The sequence below is a fragment of the Colobus angolensis genome, unplaced genomic scaffold (assembly GCF_000951035.1).
Source record: "Colobus angolensis palliatus isolate OR3802 unplaced genomic scaffold, Cang.pa_1.0 Scaffold6, whole genome shotgun sequence".
Taxonomy (NCBI): Eukaryota; Metazoa; Chordata; class Mammalia; order Primates; family Cercopithecidae; genus Colobus; species Colobus angolensis.
The window spans coordinates 5,703,798-5,708,175 of record NW_012119598.1 but is presented as its reverse complement, the minus strand read 5'-3'; the positions used below and the strand labels follow the sequence as shown (position 1 = coordinate 5,708,175).

General features: G+C 46.3%; 1 protein-coding gene across 3 annotated transcripts in view; it reads left to right on the top strand.

Moving 5' to 3' along the window:
* Positions 1 to 4,378, top strand: part of LYRM4 (LYR motif containing 4) — a 159,860-nt gene that overhangs the window by 45,809 nt on the left and 109,673 nt on the right. The window lies entirely within an intron of this gene.

Below are 4,378 nucleotides of genomic sequence, written 5' to 3'. Positions count from 1 at the left end.
CGGGCGGGGCTTCTCATTCTCTTGAGGTGGGCGGAGCTTCTCATTCTCATGGCGGGGGTGCTTCTCTCATTCTCGTGAGGCGGGCGGGGCTTCTCTCATTCTCGTGAGGCGGGGTGGGGGGGCGCTTCTCTCATTCTCGTGAAGTGGGTGGAGCATGTGCAGCGGCTTGATCTCCTGGGTGGTCTGATAACATCCCCAAGAGTAATTAGAACGTCAGAGGTTAAAGTCACCGTCCACCGATGGGTTTTCTTGCTGTCTAAAAAACACCCTTTTCACTGTTTTTCTTGGACTTAGCAGCAATCACGCAATAAACTCCATTTCTGCTTCCATTCGTGTTTCTCTTTTACTTGCAGGAAGTTTGTTTATAAAGTGTAGAGGGGGAAACCCTTTACCATTTCTCTAAGTTATGCTGTACTGTTTTGAGAGGGCTTCTTTAGCATCATGAGATGCCAGCTTGGCTGATATTAAATTAGATAATAATCTTTCTCTGACCCTTCTTCATGCTTGACTCTAAACAGAATTCAAAAAAGAAGCAATATTTGAAACTATAATTTGCAGTTTATGTCAAGATTAAAGGTCTTGTTATATTGCCTACATAATATAACAGTTCTTTCTAGAATAGCGTTTTGGATTCTCATAACCGTCCTTGAGTTCTACAGCTATTTAGTAATAGAAACTGCCACACTCAGTCCTCGGAAATGATCTCTAAAGCCGTGAGGATAGTCGGGTACTCAGAAAAGAAATTGATCTGTACATTTATATATATTTTGAGAGTGGCATTTATGTGAGTAAACATTTTGAAAACTCTAGAACAATGGCATTTCCAGTCACCAGTAGTTGAATTTTATGAGATCCTTCAGCAGTGGAGCATAGAAGAACAAGCAGCTGAGTTCTTACTTTGCATAAACGCAGAAAGATTTTGTTCTTTGGCACTTTCTGTGTGTAGAGGTTGGCAAAACAAGCAGGTTTTATCTTTAGCGTAAAGTTGTATTGTACAGAGTATAAACTGCTTAGAAAAGGGGGATTGTAAATAATCTGTGCCATCATTTCTCCTGCTATATCTGCTATATCTAATTTGTGTCTCTTCTTGGTTTGAAATGCTCAAACCACCCTTTCAAAAAAAACAAAAAACAAAAACAAAAGGCTAAACTGGCCCTCATCTGACATCCCAGTGAGTTCCCCCGCCCAGGACAGACTCACTGGAGCAGTGGCATGTGCAGGGCAAGGGCGCCCTCCCCAGGGCAGCCTGTCCACTGCACCTTCCTGATGGAGAATACACACTGCCAGACCAGGGCTTCCACAGCGACCTTGCAGAACAGCATGCTGTCATCATCTCAGAGATGAAAGCGTTCTCATCCCTTCAGAGAACCAGTTAGACAGCAGCAGCTAGGAAGTTTCTACTCACTTCCCTTTCATGTCAAGACTCTTCCTGAATCCACATGCAGCCTTTACTGTAGTTAGGGTATAAGGCGTAGTGGCCCCCAAGCCATCTGGCTGCAAGCTGGCATGAGTTGCCTTTCGACTAACAGCCTATGGTGAGGTGGAGAGTCTGTATTTTTGCACACTGTCCTCTGTAACTGGCTGCTGTAGTAGCCTTCTGACCTGTCCTCCGGGTGCTCCCACTACCACTGCACCCGACACATGGTCTGTTTTCCACATACCACCATCACAGTGATCTTTTTCAAAAGAAAGATTGGGCCACTGCCCCGCTCACCCCCTTCCAGGCTCTTGCTTCAGGGCACCCTAACATAAAACCTGAAGCCTGTCTGAGGTCCCCAGAGGCCCTCCATTGCTCTCCTCTCCCTCACTCTCCCTATTTCCATGAACTTGGTCCTGTCTCAATGCCTGTGCACCCCCTGCCTGGAGGAGTCCCTCCAAACGTTCCTGTAGCTCCCTTTACCCCTTCCACCCAGGCCTGTGCTCAGATTTCATCTTCCCAGAGGGGCCCCCCTGGGACCACACTATATAAAACAGACTCACTCTCTCTCCCCTGCCCTGCCTTAGTTTTCCTGACAGCACTTATCAGTACCTACTATGACATTACTTGTGGCCTTGTCTGTTTTCTCCCTCTTTTGCAAGACAGCAGGGGCCATGAGGACAGGGATCTCCCCTATCGTTGTCATCATCTGCACTGGGTGGGGAAGAGCATGGACTCTGGGGCCAGCCCGTCTGTGTTCACGTCCTGACTCAGCCTGCTAGCTACGTGACCCTGAGCAAGACATTTAACCTCTCAATGCCTAATGCAAACTGCAGATGAAAGTAAGCCCTACTTTATGGGTGGTGGTGAGGATCAAGTACACTAACATATGCGAAGCCCCTGGGATAATACTAGCACATGGTAAATGTTACGCAAATGCTTGATGTTATTATCCACAGGATCGAGACCATCCCACGTAAGAACATCCTTACCAAGAGCTGGCTCTTAGTAAGTTTTCACTGACTAACTAAATGTCTAAAGTATATTCCCTGAGGCCATACACCTCAGTCACGGGGTCTACACCACCAAAATCAGGGTATATTTTTGGCCACCCGCAGTCTCCCTCCTGAAGGAATGAACCATGAAAGGAATATGGAAATCTGATGGGGATCGTGACATATTAACCCTCATGGAGTTATGATAGTCTTCATATCAAGTCTGTCTTCCACTTGATGATTTGGACTCCAAGCCCCACCTGCCCAGGTGCACATGGATCCCAGCTTCACGGTTCCACCAGTGAGGAAGCCCACAGCCACTTTTCCAGCTGCCAGACATGCACACCGTAAAGGCAGTGCTCACACTGAAATTCTCCACCCACAATACTTACCTGCTCCCCCTGCTTTCCACTCATTCTTCAGAGGGATACCCCCCCCATCCCATAACCCTGGTAAATTTTGCTTTTTAAAATAAGTCTGTGGACAAAAATGATCTGGTTTTCTGGGTAGAGAAACCGAGGTGCAGAAAATCTGGAAGCCTTGTCTAAGGTCACATGGCCTGGCATGCGCTCAGGTCTTCTAGCTCCTTAGAGCAAACTCAGAAATTCAAGGACATGGGCTCCTGAGACAGTAGAAACTGAAGGATAGTCTTAAGTCATCCTCCTGTTTTGTTCCAATGATATTTAAGGACCACTTCAGCTCTCCTCAGAGGTCATTCATTCTTCCTTTGTGTCCTTAATGTGCAAGATCTTCGTCTTCATTGTGGCAACCCTGAGGGATCCTAGATACATCAGCCTTTGTTAGCGTTCACACAGCGCTTAAGGATTACTCTCATTCCAAGAAGTGGCAGCTCGTTTTTCTTTCGTGATAAGCAAGTCAGCCTCCTTTTGCTCATTTCCCGTGATTATGGCCCACTCAGTAGAAGCCAGACATACACTTTCCTTAACATTCTTGGACCACATCTCCCCTGGAAAATTACCGTCTAGTCTGTCAGTCTCGAATCTCTTTCCAACTTCATGCATCATGTCATATCCCAGAATTAGCAGAGACCTTCTTCTACCTTTTGATAAACTGCCGTTATTTCCATATAAGATGATTCTGTAAAGCCAGCCGACCCTGAAAGCTCTCCCTCTCTGCTGAAAGCAAGTTCTGGGCTAGCCCCCACTAAACCTAATTTCCCTGTCTGCCCCCCTCCCAGGTGAGATCAGAAAGATTTGAGAGGCCTTTTATGTCCAGACTGGCTGGAGCCAGAAAGAATGGACAGATCTGGGTGGTTTGTAGGGTTGGGCAAATAGCTCTCAAACAGTCTGAGCAGCAAAGAAGCACCAAAGGATTTCTACCCCAGACAACGGACAAGGCTTCTTAGGTGTTTTACATCAGAAACAGGAGCAAAGAGGCAGCCAGATTTTGCTTTTGTCTTTGTACTTTTCTCCATTTTGCTGTTCTAAATAAAGATACTCCTCTGGACCCTATTTGCAAGGCATTAGTTAGAATAACTATCAGTAAACTGCCCTGGCTTATAGGTAGTTCTGCAGTATGCCACTCCCCTTTGGTTTTTAACTCTAGTGTACCTTGTTTTGTGTCACTGTTTCCTGTTTGTTAGCACCTGCTCTTCAAGCATCTTCTAGAGACCTGCAGCATCAGCATCACTGGGGCGCCTGCCTTCCCTGTGTAGTTCATAGAGGTTTAGTGTTCACCAAAGAGAAAATATTCTCTAAGCATTTTGAAATAGAGTTGTAATCTTTGTTGTAGAGCTAGCTTCATAGCCTCATGTCTAGAGAAAACAAAGTAAAAGAGAGCGTTGTGGCCAGGCGCGGTGGCTCACGCCTGTAATCCCAGCACTTTGGGAGGCCGAGGCGGGTGGATCACGAGGTCAGAAGATCGAGACCATCCTGGCTAACATGGTGAAACCCCATCTCTACTAAAAATACAAAAAATTAGCCGAGTGTGGTGACAGGTGCCTGTA